This window comes from Trachypithecus francoisi, unplaced genomic scaffold (genome assembly GCF_009764315.1).
Source record: "Trachypithecus francoisi isolate TF-2019V2 unplaced genomic scaffold, Tfra_2.0 Lachesis_group14, whole genome shotgun sequence".
Taxonomy (NCBI): domain Eukaryota; kingdom Metazoa; phylum Chordata; class Mammalia; order Primates; family Cercopithecidae; genus Trachypithecus; species Trachypithecus francoisi.
Genome location: NW_022681459.1, coordinates 46893951 through 46914168, shown reverse-complemented (window position 1 = coordinate 46914168; position 20218 = coordinate 46893951). Strand labels below are relative to the sequence as shown.

Sequence of the window (20218 nt, the reverse complement as noted above, 5' to 3'; positions counted from 1 at the left end):
TCCTTAGGGAAGCCTCTACAACTCCCAACATAGGTTTCCCTACCCCTTATGCCCATTTGTATAATTCTCATTATACCCAACATTTTCATGTAAGCACTTACTACAATTTTAATTAAAAGGTTTTATATATTCTCTTGTTTACTCTTTTTCATTTCTGTGAGAGCAGGGGCTATGTCTGCCTTATTCATCAGGATCCCTAATCTTTAGTATAGTACCTTATAGAGTGAGCACTCAAATACTTGTGTGAGGAGGGACAGCAGGGTTCTAAGAGAGCATGGTGACCATGTCCACCATGGGGTCAGCCTTGCCGATGGGACTTTGTGTCCCTAAGCCAAGATTCTCCCTCCTTTTGATAGTGTTAGAAATGGGTACTGCCAGAGTCTGCCCTACTAGCTTTCCCCTTTTTGTGTTTCTACTGCTGGCCACCAAGATTCTAAAGGTACTTGAGTGTATGACACCTGCCATTTGAAACCTCTGCATACATGAATGTGGCCTCTCCCTTCTGGCAATGTGGGGGCCACATCCAAGTCATCTCAGTCTAAACCAAACATTCATGGGGCTCAGCCTGCATGAAAATGTAAATTTTACCTAATCCAAATTTCCAGATATCTAGATTAAAATTCACCAGGAGAAAGAAGAGGATTACCCTTGGTCTCACTCTTCCATACTCCTCCCTGGATGTCATGGTTGAACTTTAAATATCTGTGTCTAAGCAGTTCTTTTCTAAGATGCTGGAGGTTGAGTAATTCTGTTTCCAGGTGCCTTTTGAATTGAAAAATGTCTTTTGAGTTATAGTTCATCTCTTTATCAATGGTAGAGAGACAGGAAAGACTGCAACTTGCTTGTGTTTCCCACGTTAACCATTTCCCCTCTGCTCTATACAGAGAGCTAACAAGTTCTTATGAGTCCTTAGGATCTCCAGCAGGTTATGTGGCTTGACATTCAGCATCACTTTGTTGGGCTGCCCTCAGTGGCCTAGATCTTCCCCTTAGACTGCTAGAAATAAGATTTTTCCTATTGCTTTGGAGTAGTCTTGTTAGAGATTTGTTCGTATTTTGTGAGCTTAAACTCATATTGTTGATTATAATATTAAAATTAAACCCTTTATTGGCGTGGTTTGAATTTACTGGAATGGAGTGTTCGTGAGAGCAATTCCTATCTCATAGTTTCATGAAGACAGTAAGAAAATTTCCCCAGCACTTTGGGAGGCCGAGGCGGGCGGATCACGAGGTCAGGAGATCGAGACCATCCTGGCTAACATGGTGAAACCCCGTCTCTACTAAAAAATACAAAAAACTAGCCGGGCGAGGTGGCGGGCGCCTGTAGTCCCAGCTACTCGGGAGGCTGAGGCAGGAGAATGGCGTGAACCCGGGAGCGGAGCTTGCTGTGAGCTGAGATCCGGCCACTGCACTCCAGCCCGGGCGATAGAGCGAGACTCCGTCTCAAAAAAAAAAAGAAAATTTCATTGAAGTACTATTTTTCATCTATAAATTTAGTAAATATTTTTTAAAACCGTAATGCTCAGTGAGAGTAAGGATGCAGTGAATGACCTGGCTCATATCGTAGGGATATACCTTGATTTTGCATTTCTAAAAACAATTTGCCAATAGTATAAAAAATATTTTTACATATTTATGCCCTTTGATCTCAAAATTCTTTATTTTAGAAATGGAGCAAAGATCTGTACATACTAGTATCTGTCCTAAGTTTATATATTATAGAAGACATTGAAAACAAACCAAATATACAACAATAATTAAATTACAAATTATTTTATATCTATTCAATATGTTATGTTGCAATTAAAATTATGTTTACAAAGAATTTTAATCAAATAGCCAAATGTTTAATCACGTAGACAAAATATTAAGTGAAAAAATAGGATATAGAATTACTGTGTATAGTATAATTTAAATTTTGTCATACAAAATATGGGTATGAAAAGAAAAATTCTTGGAAAGAGACTAGGCTATATTTTAGTGGTGATTATAAATGAATGGTGGAATTATGGATGCTTATTATTTTATTCTTTTTACTTTTCCTTATTTTTAATTTTTTTTACGATTAGGCATATAGTACTTTTAAATGAGAAATAAATAGCCATGAATAAACAATTCTGTCATATCAAAGGGAGAAAAAAAACCTTTTTGTAATTTGGCTTTACAGAGAATAAAACCCCAGTGTCAGAGCCTGTCACCATGATCTAGTGCTAGGAAGGCATTCTGGGTTTATTTTCCATTCTTGTCTCTTGGTGAATACTGTATTTCAACCACTAGGCCTTCTTCTCTGCTCTCTAAATGTACCCTGTAATTTCTGTCTCTCTACTGTAGCTCAGGGGTCTCTGAGCTCTGGATCTGTATATGTAGCTGTTAATAAACATCTGTGTCTGGATATCTTCCAGGCATCTCTGGTCTAAAACACCTAAAGCCTAACTCTTTAATGTCCTCATTTCTACTTTAATCTTTATCCTGGTTCCTGCACCATCATATAACTAGTTGCTTAAGACAAAATAAAAGAATCATCATCCATTATTTTCTCTTTCCCTCATTCTAATCAATTTTTCTTGCAGATTTATAGAAATATATTTCTGTAAAATACATTTTGAATGACCTACCAAGACTGAATCATGAAGAAATAAAATATCTAAACAGATCTATAACTAGTGAGAAGATTAAATCAGTAACCAATAACCTCCCAATAAAGAAAAGTTTGGAACCAGATGTATTCACTGGGGAATTCTACCAGACATTTAAGGAAGAATTAACACCAATCCTTTTCAGATTCTTTTTAAAAATTAAAGAGTAAAGAACATTACTAATTTATTTTATGAGGCCAGAGTTACCATGATGCCAAAATCAGGCAAAGATACCACAAGTAAAACAACTGTAGATCAGTATTTATCATTAAAAAATTAATGCAAAAATCCTCAAAAAATACTAGCAAACTGAATTCAATAATACATTAAAAGGATTCTGTACCATGACTGTGTGGGATTTACTCTTGGAATGTAAGGATGGTTCACCTATGAATATCAATCAGCATAATACACTACATTAACAGAATGAAGGACAAAAAACACATGATTGTTCGAGTTGATGCAGAAAAACATTTGACAAAATTTAACACCCTTTCATGATAAAAACCATACTGCAAGCAAGTAAAAGGAAATTGCCTCAACATAGTGAAGGTCATATATGAAAAATCCACAGCTAACATCATACTAAGGGGCAATAATTTGAAAATATTTCATGTAAGACTAGGAACAAGGCAAGGATGCCTTCTTTTGTCGTATCTTCAATACAGTAGTGGAAGTGCTAGCCAGAGCAGTTAAATAAGGAAAGGAAATAAATATCCAGATTGAAAAGGAAAGAGTAAAATTATCTCTGTTCATAGATGACATGATCTTATATATAGAAAACTCAAAAGATTCTACCAAAAAACTATTAGAGCTAATAAACAAATTTAGTAAATCTGCAGGATATGAAATCAATGGACAAAAATCAAGTGTGTTTCTATACACTAACAGTGAACAATCTGAAGAGGAAGTTCAGAAAACAATCCCACTTACCAAAGCATCAAAAAGAACAAAATACTCAGGAATAAACTTAACCAAGGAAGGGAAAGATCCATATACTGAAAACTACAAACATTTCTGAAAGAAATTAAGACACAAATAAATGGGAAAAATATCCTATGATCATGGACTACAAGAGTTAATACTGTTAAAAAACATCCATACTATCCAAAGTGATCTACAGATTCAGGGTAATCCCTGGCAAAATCCTAGTGGCAGCTGGGCTCAGTGGCTCACGCCTGTAATCCCGGCACTTTGGGAGGCCAAGGCGGGTGGATCGTCTGAATTCAGTCAGGAGTTCCAGACCAGCCTGGCCAACATGGTGAAACCTCATCTCTACTAAATATGCAAAATTAGCTGGGCTTGGTGGCGCATGCCTGTAATCCCAGCTACTCAGGAGGCTGAAGGGGGAGAATCACTTGAACCCAGGAGGCAGAGGTTGCAGTGAGCCAAGATCACGTCACTGCACTCCAACCTAGGCAATGGAGTGAGACTCCATCTGAAAAAGAAAAAAACCTAGTGGCATACTTTTACAGAAATAGAAAAAAATTCTAAAATTCATTTGGAATCTCAGAGGACCCCACATAGTTAAGGCAATCTTAAGGAAAAAAAATAAAGCTGGAGGCATCATACTTCCTGATTTCAAAATATTATTACAATTAGTGGGGTGTGGTGGCATGCGCCTGTAATCCCAGCTACTCGGGGGGATGGATGAGGCGTGAGAATCGCTTGAAGCTGGAAGGCAGAGGTTGCAGTGAGCCAAGATCATGCTGCTGCACTCCAGCCTGGGCAACAGAGACTTTGTCTCCAAAAAATATATATGTCCATATATATATATATGTATTTATGTATGTCCATCTTATATATAATTGTATTATATAAATATATATGTACATATGTGTATTTCTGTGTTACAGTTTTCAAAACAATATGATACTGATATAAAGACAAACATATAAACCAATGAAATAGAATGAATAGCCCAGAAATAAACCCTTATGTGTATGTCAAATGATCTTCGACAAGGGTACAAAGGCAACACAATGGGGAGAGAACAATTTCGTCAATAAATGGTGTTAGGAAAAGTGGATATCCACATGCAAAAGGAAAAACGTTGGACCCTTATTTATACAACATACAAAAATTAACTCAAAATGGATTAAAGACCTAAACATAAGACCTGAAAGTATAAAACTCTTAGAAGAAAACATAGAGGAAAAGCTACTTGATGTTGAACTTGGCAATGGTTTATTGGTTATGATACCAAAAGCACAGGCAACAAAGGAAAAATAGAGAAACAGGACTACTTCAAACTTCTTAAAAACTTCTGTGCTGCAAAGAAAATAATTAACATTGTGAAAAGATAACCTATGAATGGGAGAAATTATTTGCAAACCATGTGTCTGGTAATATCCAGAATATATAAAAACTCCTACAACTTAACAACAACAACAACAAAATCCAATTTTAAAATGGGCGAAGGACCTAAGTAGACATTTCTTCAAAGAGGTATACAAATGAACAACAAGCATATGTAAAGATGTTCAACATTACTAATCAGCAGCAAAATGCAAATCAACAGCATAATGAGAAACCTTTTTCCTCATTAGGATGGTCACTTTCAAAAAAATAGAAAATAACCAGTGTTGGCCGGGATGTGGAAAAATTGGAACCCTTGTGCATTGTTGGTGGGAATGTAAAATAGTGCAGCTGCTATAGAAAACAGCATGGACATTCCTCAAAAGATTAAAAATAGAATTTAGTATACCATACAGCAATCCCATTACTGGGTATATACAAAAGAATTGAAACCATGATCTCAGAGATATTGGCACACCCATATTCATTGAAGTACTACTCATAATAGCCAGGGGGTAGGAGCAACCTAAAAGTCCATCTATGGATAAACAGATTTTTAAAATGTGGTGTATACAATGGAATATTACTCGGCCTTATAAAAGAAGAAAATCGGCTGGGCATGGTGGCTCATGCCTGTAATCTCCGCACTTGAGAGGCCTAGGCAGGAGGATCGCTTGAGCCCATGAGTTCCTGACTTTCCTGGGCAACACAGTGAGACCCTGTCTCTACAAAAAAAATTTTTTAAACTAGCCAGATGCAGTGGTGCACCTATAGTACCAGCTACTCAGGAGGCTAAGGTAGGGGGTCATGAGTCTGGGAGGTCGAGGCTATAGTGAGCCGTGATTGTGCCACTGTACACCAGCCTAGGTGACAGAGCGACTGTACCAGGGGGAAGAAAAGGAGGAAGAAAATCCTGTCACATGCTACAACATGGATGAATTTTGAGGTCATTATGCTAAGTGAAATAAACCAATCACAAAAGACAAATACTACATGATTTCATTTAATAATATTTGTCTTTTTGTGTGTGATTAGCTTATTTCACAGTAAGGTATCTGAAGTAGCCAAGCTCTTAGAAACAGGAACTACAATGGTAGTCCTCAGGGATGGGTAGGAGGAGTAAAGGGGAGTTGTTTAATGGATATAGGGTTTCAGTTTTATAAGATGAAAAATTTCTCAAGATTTGTTGCACACAAGATACATATAGTTAACACTACCATATACTTAAAATGGTTATGAGAATAAATTTTATGTGATGTTTTTTACCAAAAATTTTTTAAGCATTTTAAAAATACATATTTAATCAATCCACTTCTGTCTCCACTGCTACGTGTACAGTGCAGGTCACCATCATCTCTATCCTAAACCACTGCTACCACTTCCTGTCTGATCTCTCTTCTCCCTCTCCCTCTCATGGCTTTCCAAACCCATTCGCTAGAGTGGTGGTCTTTCAAAGATGTATTTGGGATTCTGTTTCCTTGCCCTTCTACCCACCACAAAGCTTGCCAAACACACTTCAATGTCTTCAGAGTTTCTGATGGTCTTTAGACTCCAGCTCACTTTCCTTATGCTGACCTATATGCCTGTGTGATCTAGCCTCTACCCACCCTTCAACAGCACTTATAATTCTTCTTCAACTTGGCATTTCCATGTGACCCCTGGCCTCCTTTCACCTCCTGTTTACACTAAGGGCTTTCCCACGTTAGAGTTATCCGCGTGCTCTTCCTTTTCTCAGTAAAGTTCTGCCCCCTGCTCTTGGTGTGGCTGGTTCCTTTCATCCTTCAAATTCTACCTTCTCAGAAAAGCCTTTCAGAAGCTCCGTTGTTAGTTTCATTCACCTCTTTGTGTTCCCTGTCTCTAGGGCAGCTCTGGAACGTAGTAGATGCTTAAGAAATGTTTGCATGAACAACTGACTAGTTCTCTGAATGAAGTGCTTCTCCCTTCTGCCTGAACTTTTTTATGGACTATATTTTCCTGTGATAGTCTAATCACCCTTTGGAGCTCTGTTTATATTTCACACTGCTTTCATCAGAATTATTCCCATCCTTGTTGGTCCACATCAAGTCTTTGCTCCCCTCTGTGTACCTAATAATAGCACTTATTTTGTTCTTTCCAGTTTTATATTTATGTAGTTTGTATGCCTTTCCAAGCAGATGGTGACGCCCTAGAGGGTAGGTGCTGTGTCCTTCTTTCTGAATTCTCACTAACACAGTACCTGACTCATGGTTAGACATCAGTAAGTTTGAAATTTAGTCACCAGAAGATGTTCTGTAAGCAGACTCCATTTATGCTGGGCCAGTGTTTGTAAAATGCACTGCGCCCCTAGAAACTGAGTCTCTATGCCTTGGGGGACACCTTTATTCAATTACCCGCAGCCTAGCCTTGGTGTCCTTGTTATTCTGCAGACTGTTTTTGCTCTCCTTAATGGCATCTTGCTGCCGAAAGGAAGTAAAATGCTACAAAGGAGTTTCTGAAAATGGATTTAAAAATAAAATAAGTGCGTTTATTAAGTGTTTAATAAGAACTTCCAGTCGCTTCCTCCCAGATCAAAAGAGGCGTAGATTGAAACCACTGTATAGAACATGAGCCTCCCATAAGGGAGATGTTATGAATTTCAAAACACATCTTCAGTTTTTAATTCTGATATTTAGCCAGCATCTTGCAGTATGTAAATTGTTCCCTGGCCTCCTAGAACGGTGCAGTGGCACTTTAGGGAATCTAAGACTGGGTAGGGCTTTGTTCAGTAGTAGGTCAGGTCTGGAAGGAGCACTCCCAAGGGGTTTTAAATAAATTGCAATTGTAGACTGCCCTTTTAATGGGGTAAATGTTCCTTCATTGTAAAAGAATATTAAACCTTGATAAACTATAGCTGTTAACGTTTTTTTCCCTTTTGGCGTTTTTCTATATTTACAAATTTTCTACAGTGAAAGTTATGTTTGTAACCAAATACATTTTCTTATTTCAAAATCCTGATTAATTTAGATTATACTTGTTCATAACGCTGATAACTCCATTGATTCTACACTGATAACAAGCGGCAAATATTAACAAGTCTGACAATATCAAGTATTGGAGGGTCAGTCCACAAGGTATATTTTAAATGACTGGTGGGAGAGTAAATTGGCATAACCACATCAGAAGAAGCTTGTCATGACCATCTAAAGTTGAATATTAGCCAGGTGAGGTGGCTCACACCTGTAATCCCAGCACTTTAGGAGGTTGAAGTGGTAGGATCACTTGAGCCCAGGAGTTTGAGGCTGCAGTGAGCTATGATTACACCACTACATTCCAACCTGGATGACAGAATGAGACCCTGTCTCAGTAAATAAATAATCACACATGTACATACCCTTTACACTTGGGTGTAATATCCAAGAGAAAGTCTTGTGCATGAACAATAATCTTCAAAGCTTCACTGTAAACAATAGCAAAATTCTGGAAACAACCCACATGTAATGAGAGAGTAGATGAATAAATAGATGTGCAATCCTAAAATGGACTATTAGGTTTCAACGACAAATGAGCCACAGTGAACCCTAAGATAGTGGCTACATAATAGAACTATAATAATTAATAAGTGAAAAAGTAAATTCTAAAACATTACCTACAGGATGACATCTTTTTAATAGTTAAAGACAAAAATAAAAATATACTTTTCAGAATACAGATAGATGCAATAAAACCTGTATAGAAAGGACAACCAGGGAGTGATTGCTATGGGATTAGGGATGGGACCTACCTCAGGCTAGGAATGGACTCACTGGGAAGTAACAAATGATTAGAGGTATGTTATTCTCAAGATCCTGGCTTTTGTTTTGGGTAATGGTTTTGTGCATGTTTATTACATTATTTAAAATTACAAAATAAATAAATGAAAGCAGCGACGTGGTGGCACACACCTGAAGTCCCAGCTACTTGCAAGGCTAAGGTGAGAGGGTCACTTGAACCCAGGAGTTTGGGGCTGCAGTGAGCTATGGTTGTGCCACTGCACTCCAGCCTGGGCAACAGAATGAGACCCCGTCTCTGAATGAATGAAAAAATGAATGCATGAATGAATACAGACTGTGCGTGATGGAAGAGTGTCACAATCCAAAGATTACTAATGTATGATTAATACAGTTCCAGAGAGATTCCCTTTTACCCCCCTACTTCAGCTCCCCAAAAAGAGAGAAGACAGGGGTTTTTAAGCAAATGAATTACAAAAGCAGGATTGCAACTAGGACATCTTTAACATATCGATGTAAATGAACAGTTGATAGACTGATTCAAATTATTTCTATCTGTTCTTTAAAGCAGTCCCCATGCACTGGTGACGATGCCATTGCTGCATCATTAGCCTCATTCAATGTACAGTAGGTCTTTGAACATTTAAAATTTTCATTATAAGTATTTCTAATTAAGGATTTTTGCTAATTGAGACTGACCTCCCAATTCATCCAAATTGGTAAGGTTTTACTCTACAAGACAAATGTTTTTTCTTACCCCAATCCTTTCCAGAACGCTGTGGAGAAAAAGTAGATAGAGTATATTTTGGCACTTATTTTATTCCTTAAAACAAAGAGTTTCCAATTTCATTCTAAACGAGGGTACTACCATTTTGAAAATATTTTATGAGCATGTAGTCTGTGCCAGGGCTGATGCTGGGCCTGGAGATATATGCATGAATAATAGCTGGAATTCTTGGCCTTACAGTAGCTCATGGTGTGGAGCATGCAACAAACGTGTAAATTATTAATCTACCATGTGAGAACTGCTCTGATAAAGGTCGGAACAAAGAGGGCTGTGCCTCACTCTGCCTACTTGGGGAGTGAGGCAGTGATTCAGGAGGCTTCCAAGGAGGTGACATTTTAACTGGGCCCTAAAGGGTAGGGGGAGAAAAGCCATTCCAGGCAGAGGAGTTTCTCACCAGGCAAGGGCATGGAGGAAAGAAAGGGTCCAGACATTCCAGATGTTGAATGGTGTTTGCAGGAGGCAGATAGTCTGTCCTTTGCTGCAGGGATTGTAGCTTGCTACATCACAGTTCCCCAGCTTCTGCTTCCTAATGCTCACTCCTTTCTTGTAAGATCCAAAGTTGAGCTCCTTCTCAAATAGGATGGGATTTCCTGGCTGAGTCTCTGTGTTCTGTCTTGTTGTGGCCTCCTCTCCTATCATGGCTGGCTTCCAAAAGGCAGGCGTAGCCTTATCTGTGAAGCAACTCACTCAGGCTCAGCTATATCTGCTTGAGGAAAAAAAAAGTTGATGCCACATTAGGGACTAGAGCATAAAGAGACGCAGTTGCAGGAATGAGTGGGACACACTGTAGACTCGTCTTGTGCTCCTGATTCTTGAATTTCTACTCCTTCTGAAAGACTGAGAACAAAATGAGTTCAGAAGGCTTTTGTAAGCTTCTTAGCGTAAGTCAGCAGCTTAACAAGAGGATAATTATAGTTGGTCTTCTTGAATAACCTCTGAAATAAGCCTAAATGGAATCTCCTTTTATATTTCTCGTGACCTTTTAATTTTATTTTAATTTGATTGATTGATTGAGACAGAGTATGTCTCTGTTACTCAGGCTGCAGTGCATTAGTGCAATCTCGGCTCACTGAAACCTCTGCTTCCAGGTTCAAGCGATTCTCGTGCCTCAGCTGGGATTATAGGCGTGCACCACCACACTCAGCTGATTTTTGTATTTTAAGTAGAGACAGGGTTTCACCATGTTGGCCAGGCTGGTCTTGAACTCCTGACCTTAGGTGATCCACCTACCTTTGCCTCCCAAAGTGCTGTGATTACAGGCGTGAGTCACCACATCTGGCCTCATGACCTTTTTTTAAAAGCAGAACTCTTGAAATTGCTAGGTGTGAGTTATCCCATTGTACATAGGAAGGATAATCTGGTGAATGGTAGTGTCAGCCCAAAGACAAAAAACAGACCACATTGATGTGGGGAAAAGTGTCATGAGCCTCTCACTGGCAAATGTGAGGGCTGGGAATTCAGAATGACCTAGGCTCTCTTGTACCAGGGCCTGACACTTCTGCACCTGTGCTATAGGGCAGGGACCAATCTGTTAGATGCTCTGAACACCTGCCAGAGGCACTGTTGAACACCAGATGTTTCTTCTTTTATCTCTTGTCCCAAATCCTTTATTCATGGTCCCAAAGCTTGGGATGGCATTCCTGTTAGAACAGGAGCTGGAGGGAGAAGGGGCAGGGTGGGATTCTGAATCTGTTGATTAATTCAGACATTTAGTCCTTTCTTCTTGGTTCCATGTCAGCTGCTAGCTGGATGTTGCTACAACCAATTCTGTAAAAATCATTTGAACTTATCAAATCTCAATATCCCTTACTTTGTATATCTTGCACTTTACCCCAGGACAAGATAAAAAAATTCCTCAGTCTTTTTTTATGTGGTTGATTTTATAAAACTTTATGTAACAATCGATATTTAAGATATTTAATGTGTAAATCTTGACTTCTCTGGCTTTAGGAAAATAACCCTAGTATATAGTCACCAAGTTCCTCTTTGAACTGGTTGAAATAGGCTTTGTTTTTCATCTTGCTTGTACTTTTATGATTTGAGCACAGTAATAAGGAGGCCCAGAGGGTGCCATCCATGAAGGAGCACATTTAACTGTGTCAGACCCACAACTCACACAGTACTGTCCAGGTTTTCCTCCAGTAATGCCAGGCAGCATGCCAGAGTTTCAGAGACATTTAACCACAAGCATGTATTTCTTGTTCTGGGTCTGTGGGTAAACTGGGGTGGTTCTGTTTTTTATACTGCCTGTTAAGTTTAAGTCAGCTCCTTCTGTGTCCACAAGTCAAGATGGTAAAAGTTAAGATTGCAAGAGACAAAGGGAAATAAAGAGACACATTTCAAGCCTCTGCTTACCTCTTGTCCATTCACATTTCATTGGCTAAAGCAAATCTCATATTAAGCGCAACATCAGTAGGGCAGAGAATATATTCCTCCCACAGGAGTGGATGTGTGCTAAACAATGATCCAGTTTCCCACTGACACCCACTGTTTCCAGAGACCTGGAGAAAGAGAATGATGATCTCTCAGGCTTCATGCTCCTTGTTTCCTTCAGCGTCTGATGGCTGACCATTTTCTTGCTTATATCTTTCTTCCCTTAACATAGCACACACCTCTGTGTGGGTGAGCATCTGCAAGAACTCCTCCATCTTCTTCCGTGGCTTCTCATCTTCCTTTTGCTCCAAAACTGTGGGCACTCTTGGTTAATGGACATTCCTTTAGAAACTTGTTCTATCCCAAGGACACAGATATATGTCCCTGGCTCAGTGTCTCCCTTGATTTCTAAGCTTGACTTTCCCCTGGAATTCACCTCAAACTCAGCCTATCCAAAATCAGACCTTTTCTCATGCAGTTCCTCAATCAGGTGCATATTTATTCCCATTTATTTAAAAGCCTCCATCTTTCCCTCTCAATTTCCTTAGTTTTGAGGCTTTTGAATCATTTGTCCTTAAATCTCCCTTTCATTTATTGCTGCTGATTTAATCAGTCACTAACCTCTGTTTGATATTACCCATTTGCTTCTAGAATCACCCCTTCTTTTCTCCCACACCAGGCTGGGCTTTTATGATAACATGCCCACAAGACTAGCCTAGCCACCTGCCTCCTATCTTCTCCATCAGTGCTTCTGGCTTCCTGCTACTTAAGACATTTTCTAAGAGGTCACTGTCATCCGAGTACTCCTGCACACATCAGCCCCAGAGAAGGATAGTGACAGAGGAGTGCCTGGAGATGAAGTTGGCTATGAGACCCCATTGTATGTCCCATTCTTATCTCCTGGTGTCAACCCTCTGTTCCAACAGGAGCTGGCTTCCCCCTACTACCTCTGCACCATGCACATTCTAGTAAGCTTGCAATTACTTCTTCTGATAGCATGGGATCCCCTGGAGTTCTATTCCCTGGGGCATCGTTCTTCCTAGATGTCTTCAGTATGCATTGAAACCTGAAATTGCTTACACAGATGAGTAAGAGCCAAAAATGGGAGCCAAACTGGTTGAAGTGGAGGATACCTGCTGTGGAGCTGACCCACCCATGTTTGCCCACTTTCTCTACCTCCCAACCAGGATTTAGAAGAGTTTGGGTACACAATACATAGCACCCTAATGGATACTTACTGGTTAACTAGTTCAATAATACAGATGGACAGTTGAACTCAGTCCCATTGATGAATGTCCCTGCAGGCCAGATGACGACTTAGCAGTGATCATGCCTAATGTCTGCATTTCAAGCTCCTGGCCATGCCTAGTACACAAGAAGCCTCCATGAATGTTTACTGAATGAGTGGATGAGCAAGGGTGTGAGAGAACAAACTACTGGGGGCTGATAGAATAAACCACACCTTCTCTTGCACACACGGTCAACATAGCATCATTAATGTGTGTTTAGCCCGTCATCATCTACATGACAAAGCATGACTCAGTGATAACATGCATTTCATAGTTATTTCTTACATTTCTCTATCCTTTTCCTACCCACTTCCACTCCTGTGAAGTGCCATCAACATGTAATATCGTCTGGGACGATCAAAGAGGTGGACTTATCCAGATCAGGTAGTTAATGACAGACCTTGAGCTAACATCCACATCTCAAAACTTGACCCCAAGGCCAGCTTATGAAACTCTTCTGATTCCCACTAACACATTAAGACTCATCACATTAAGTAATGAGATGTTCTTTCCTAGCTTTTGATAGACTTATGCTAATGCAGTGAGGAGTTACTGCTAATAAGCAGGGAGAGACAGAATTGATTTAAGGATCTGTCACTTCCAAAAATATGCTGGCTGGTAGAGACAAAGTTGTCATTGCAAACTTGTCTTTTTCTTAATTTTTGTGTGTGCCTCTTGCCAGTTAGAGATGTCAGGAGATAACACATCATTTTCTGGCGGCCTTAATAAAAGATTCCTGCTTTTAGAAAGGACTGACTACATTTCCCACCTTTGGATTTGGCCCCCAGCTGTCCAGCACTTATTCTCCTCCCATGCCCTGACACCAGGGCCTCCTCAAGTGTGTTACTCATAGAGGCTTTAGTTCTTTTGCTGCTCCCTCAACTCCTGTCTCATAGTTGGATCGAGTAGCAATGGATGCTTGCAGCTAAAGCCCAAAGTTGGGTTGACATACTGTGCTCTCGAAAGAATATAGCTATGGGATAGCTTGAAAATTACACTATAAGTTAATATGCATATTTATTAATTTAGACTTAATAGGTTGAACCTGTGTCACATATATTGATTATCACCTCAAGGTTAGACAAAGCTTTTCATGATAAAGATGAAATGGAATGACTGAATGACACAGAACATTGATTTTCTTTCCTTCAGATATTATCCACTTTAAACTATCCTTTCGTTTAGACTTGCCTCTTTTTACTACCATGCCCAACTAATGTTTGTATTTTTTTTAGAGATGGGGTTTCACCATGTTCCCCAGGCTGGTCTCAAACTCCTGAGCTCAGGTGATCCACCCACCTTGGCCTCCCAAACTGCTGGAATTACAGGACCCAGCCTAGACTTGCCTTTTAATGATGTTTTGGATACCACATCCTGTTCTCTACAGAAATTTCTTTGGGGTTGTTTTCAAAAAAAGCTATTTGTTAGGCTTGAGTAGTCTTACTTTTGTGGGTGTCTGCTATTTTTGTCTATCTCAGCACCTTGTGTCTTTCATTTTTTGGCTGTCCCTAATCACGGTAGTATTTATTATGTGGAGGTTAACTCTGTAATTTCTCGCTCTCCCATTGGACTGGAGGCCCATTTAGGGCAGAGATTGATCTATTCAATTTACATCAGTATAGAACCTGGAATGTAGCTGGACCTCAGGGGATATTCATTGAATGACTACATGAAGTAGTTCTACCTTTTTTCCCCATATAAGCACTGTTGATTTATAATTGTGTTAAAGCTGAAGCTTAGAAGTTTTCTGATCATTGCTAGAATGGGTCTGACTATATACAAGTAAAAATACTATTATTTCCAAAGGAGGATATAGAATGAACACCCTGGGTTAATACCAGAGTAAAATGGAAAAGAACAAGGGGTGTGTGTGTGTGTGTGTGTGTGTGTGTGTTTGTACAACCTTTCTTTCAATTTAGTGTAGGCTAATGCTTTATTGTATTTTTCTTGTCTGCTTCTTCGTACTTTGGTTCAATGTTGTGCTTTAAATCCTAGAAATAGAAACTCAGTGGAGCTTATAGTAAGGACTTGGGAATGTGGTGTTTTTGAATTTTAGAAGTGGCTAGGTTGAAAAGGGATAGAGAATTTAGTTGGATGAAAGTTTCAAGGAGAAAAAAAGCTACTTGTCTAACTTGTCTTTGAAAATGAGTCAAATAGGCAAGAGAATCCAGATTCCATATAATGCTTGTCATTTTGGTTTCCCGTGGCAGACAGAATTTCTCAGTAGATAGACACAATTTTTATTTCATCTTATGCTAATGAATAATATTAATAAGCCAAGATATATAAGATGCTTTGCTGAGTGCTCTGTTATGCCAAGTTAATGCTCACATTTTAACTCTCACTTCCTATTAGAACCTCTCAGCTTGCTTCTTTTTGGACAAAGAAGAGGGAAATGACCTTTTTGGGCACTGTCCATGTGTCAGACACAGGTGTATGAACTCAGGAGATCATCCTCTGAGGTGCTGATTGTGGCCTCTCTTTTACCTAGCACAAAGTCAAAGCTCAGAACTCTTCAGTGAATTGTCCAAGGATTCATGTTTAATTAAATGATGGAACTAGAATACAAATGTGGGCCTTAAAAAAGACTTCTCAAAAACAGAGTGCCAACATGCCTCCTGGGGCTCTGAAATTGCTTTTGAATGATTTTGTTTGAGGAAGAGAAAAAGATCAAGAGAAAATGACTCACTCACTGCCTTTCCAGACTTTTGCTGTCTTTTTGGAGGTTTTGGTAGACTTTTGTCCTCCTCTTCTGGAAACTTCCTTTTGGTCTTTAAGTACTGGGTATTCCCACTGACATCAGCAGTACAATAGAGAAGAGAAAAACGTAGAAATATATACCAGATGAAAAAATAGAGAAATCTTCTGTCACAATGCAATCTGACGTATCATTTAAATAATGTTACTGTAATGAATTTGAGAGCAAGGGAAATTATTTCTCATTGAGAAATAAAAGTCCTTTGGCTTGGAGAATATTTTCAAAAAATAAATCCTTCATTACCCTGGACAGTTCTTGAAATAAAAATAGTTCGTATCAAGCCACATCATGAAAGAAATAATTAAGCAGTCCTTGAGAATTTACCTATTTTTCTATTCAAACATTAAAGTGATCGTTTAATCTTATATGCAATTCCCTGAACTCCCCCTAAGTAATTGCTTTGGTGATTTTAGCTCAACCTTGAAACAGACTTGGATCTGTTGCATATTTGACTTCATTTGAAAGAGAAATACAATTTTAAAGAAATAGAGACCTCAGAATGTAAACTCCTTGCCCACTGAGACTAAAAAACAGGAAAAAAAGAGATTAAATTGTGGGAGCCCAGAATGAAATGAAGTATCAGCTCTAACAATAAAAACGTCACCTGTTACACATGTGGTTACAAAAAAACCTACCAGGCGTTTTTGCACATAGTACCTCATTTAATCCTTACGGTAGTTCTTTGAGAGAGGCAGGACAACTATGACCCCTCTTTTTGAAACAAGAAAATTGACTTATCCTAGGTCACACAGCTAAAGATGACAGAGTCAGAACTTGAAAACAGGTCTCCAGGTGCCAATCTACTGCTTTTTCCACCAAGCCATTTATCTCTCTTAAGGGGCGAGCATTTACTCTGGATAAGCTCTTATTAGAGCTCTGTCAAGGCTCATGAAAAGTCTTTAATTGTAATGGAGTTTTTCCTATGTTTGAGACATGTGGGTGTTGCCTGGAGTTTATAACAGTATTTATAGAAATGGAATCTGACCTGCAATAATGAAGTTCTGAATTATTTGCAGCTGTAAGACTAAATTAGAGATGAGCTAAGTTTAAGTTAATAGTATATGAATAAATTGGTCTACTCAACTTTTACATAGCTTAGGCATGTAGATTCCAGGATAAATCTGAAGCTGCCTAAATCAAAATGGGCTAAGAAGCAGGTAGCAAAGAGGAGATAAATAAAATATCACTTAGTGTGATATAACTCTGCTTAAAAGAACAGCTGTGAAGTGTTTATAAAGAAAATATAATGGACAATTTTAAAAGCATTTTTCCAAGTAACTTAGCCTTGTACCCAAATAGAATTTGAAATTAGTATTCAGTCATTTTTAACCCATTTATTCACTTAGCAACTATTTGGTGAATATCTCTGTTGTGCCAGGGCTGTGATGCGCTCCAAGGATTCAGAGCAAAAACACAGTTCCTTTCCTTGAGGAGCTCATAGGTTCGTAGATGTCATGAGTAGAGACACTCAGAAATACAAGCATAAGCTTCACAAACATCTAGCATTCGTCTTGTGATGGGCACAAAGTTTGCTTGCCCCCCAATTTTCCAAATCTTTTCTTACCATTGGAATTTTCAGTATTTCATGTTATAAGAGATATTGCAATCAGTCTAACTTGCAAGAAACCTAATTATTGAAATATTCATTCAGGAAACATTTGTCAGATGCATACTACATGCCTGGGCCTCTGCTAAGTATTGGGGCTACAGAGATAAAGCCAATATGTTTCCTGCTATAAGAAGCTCTCACTTTAATAGGAGAGAAAAAATATAAACAAATATGCCCAATCCTGACTGCCACTTACTAGCTGCATGACCTTTAGCAAGCAATTTAATCTCATGGAACTTTTGTAACAATACACATAATACCTGAAAAGCAGGAGGATAGAGATGGGCATATAAGAAGTCTAATGTAGCTGCTGCCACTGTTGGTTATTATGAGAAAAGTGGAAGGAGGGTTTGGGTTCCCATAGGCACACAGAGGTGGAAGGAGCTACTGGTACTTTGGGGAGGGCTCAGTCAGGAGAGTCTTCCTGGAGAAAGGGCTGCTTGATCTATGCGGGAAGTGCAGTGGGTTTTTGCCCTGCCAAATACAGGTGGAGGAGCAGTACAAGCAAGGTTGAGGGTGCAGTGCCACACTTAGGAAGATGCAGGGAGGAATATCAAGCACACCACTGGAAACAGGCTGGAGAGGTGTCTGGGGACAGACCCTAGGAGGTCACAAAGGGGGTTAGGGGGACACACTCTGCAGCCAGGGCCAGAAGCGTGGAATAGGCAGGTTTACATTTGAGAAAGACCCCACAGTCCCAAGTTATCCAGTGAGACACCTCAATATCATTTTGCCTATTCTGTCTTGGTCTTTTTGGTTAAATATTCCCCATGGTCTGTTATTTTAAGGGGAAAATAAAGAACCATTTTTAAAACCTGCTGGACAGACCAATACTGTATGAGCTCATATATAGACTATAAAAATCTAAGTCATAGAAGAAGAGGGTAGAATGGTGGTAACCAGAGGTTTGGGGGTGGGGGAAATGAGTAGTAGTCAGTCAAAGGATACAGACTTTCAGTTATACAGGATGAGTGAGTCTAGAGATCTAATGTCCAGCATGGTGACTATAGTTAACACTGTATCATACACTTGAAATTTGCCAGTGCGGTAGATCTTAAGTGTCCTATACACACACACACACACACAAATGGTAACTAGGTAAGATAATTAATGTGTTAATTAACTTGAGTGTGGTAACCATAATCATTTCACAGTATATACATATATCAAAGTATTATATACACTTTAAATATATACAATTTTTATTTGTTAATTATGCTTCAGTAAGGCTGGAAAAAAATAGAGATACCTCTGCCTTAATAAAAAACCCTGGCCAACAGTTAAACGTCTTGTTGCGTATCTGCCTTTAAGCAAGAAATAATTGTGCATACAAGGGGGAAGACTCACTTTCTGGTTGTAATGAAAACTAGAAAATTAATATTTTGGTTTGGTCCAGCAAATGCTATAAGAATATATCAAGTATGAAATATGTATATTTCCTAGTAATGTCTTTGATTGTGTTGGCAGAAAATTACCTAACTGGAATAAATGTTCAGGGAGACAAGGTTTTAGCTGTGCATGATCCAAGCCAAAATCCCTTCTCTAAACCTTCCTGACATGGACAGAGCCTAACTCATTGGAAGCTTACAGTCTGAAATGGTGTAGAACTCTTTCTTTTTTTACTCCATTTTCTATTAGAATTAAAGTTGAATAATTTTGTCATGCTGTCATTCAAAATAAGCAAAAAAGAAAACAAAGTGTTTCCTTTTTCTGAAGGGCACCTGAGGCTGTGACACTTTGGCTGTCTTGAGTACTGCAGCAGCAGAGCTGTCGAAGGAGCTTGCTGGCCCTCAGTTTAACCATAGAAAGCATGTTTTCTTAAATTATTTTGGCCTTATAGGGTGTTTTCTTAAATGAAAAATGATCACAGTTAGCATGCCTAACTCTTGTTGGCCCGACCATTTTGTGAAGAATGATAATGTTATTATGGCAGAGCAGTCTGGAAAGAATGTCAGCTCACTTAGGTTAAAGATTATCAGTGACCTCGAAGCATACCCTAAGTCAATGGAGAAAGAAGAGGACTAAGTACGTAAACTGTGAACTGTGGCAGAGTAACCCATACTTTCTTTAGTATCCATGGATTTTCACTTCCTTCTTTGGAAGAATCTCATGTTGGTGGGAAGTATAATTATCCTTGCATATACCACTGTGGGAAGAGAACGTGTGTCCATAATCACTGAAAGGAAATACCCTAGCATGGTAAGAGTCTGTCCTGGCTGACCCAATGAGGTTTTGCAGCTGCTGCCAAGCTGCTATGCAAGGGACGTGGCCTGGGTGGAATACCAGTGGCATTACTGGTTTCTGGATGCTATAGAGAAAGCCATGCATTCGTATGTATACTGTATCAAAATGATGCATCGATGCACTGATAGCTCTCTAATGTGCATGTAGTCATTAACTATTTGCATTTTTTAGTTTTTGAATAAGTGATACTTGCACATGGTACAAAACTCAAAGGTTCAAAAGAAAAACATGCTGAAGAGTCTCCCTCCCATCTCTTTTTCTCACCACCTAATTTTCCTCCCTGGAGTTGTCAGTGTTGCAGTTTCCTGGATACCTTTTCCAAGATAGTCTCACTCATTTAATATGTCTGTCTCCTTGCTTCTTGAGGGCAGCAATAGTGTTTGGCAATAAATATGGTAAAACTGCTTTGCCATCTTAGTTCTGAATGTAGAGCTGACGCTGAAAGTATGATGTTATTTGGGGGAGGAGTATAATTGGGTCTATCTAACAATAAAATATTA

General features: G+C 39.1%; 1 protein-coding gene and 1 long non-coding RNA gene across 4 annotated transcripts in view; one reads left to right on the top strand and one right to left on the bottom strand.

The window, feature by feature from the left end:
* TTC28 (tetratricopeptide repeat domain 28) overlaps nt 1-20218 on the top strand; it is a 740148-nt gene that overhangs the window by 640907 nt on the left and 79023 nt on the right. The gene's annotated exons all lie outside the window — the stretch shown is intronic.
* Nucleotides 9554-13219, bottom strand: LOC117096132. Its single transcript, XR_004442359.1, has 3 exons — nt 13057-13219; nt 11801-11946; nt 9554-10151 (listed from the first exon to the last, which is right to left on the bottom strand). It is a non-coding gene; the product is annotated as an uncharacterized LOC117096132 (long non-coding RNA).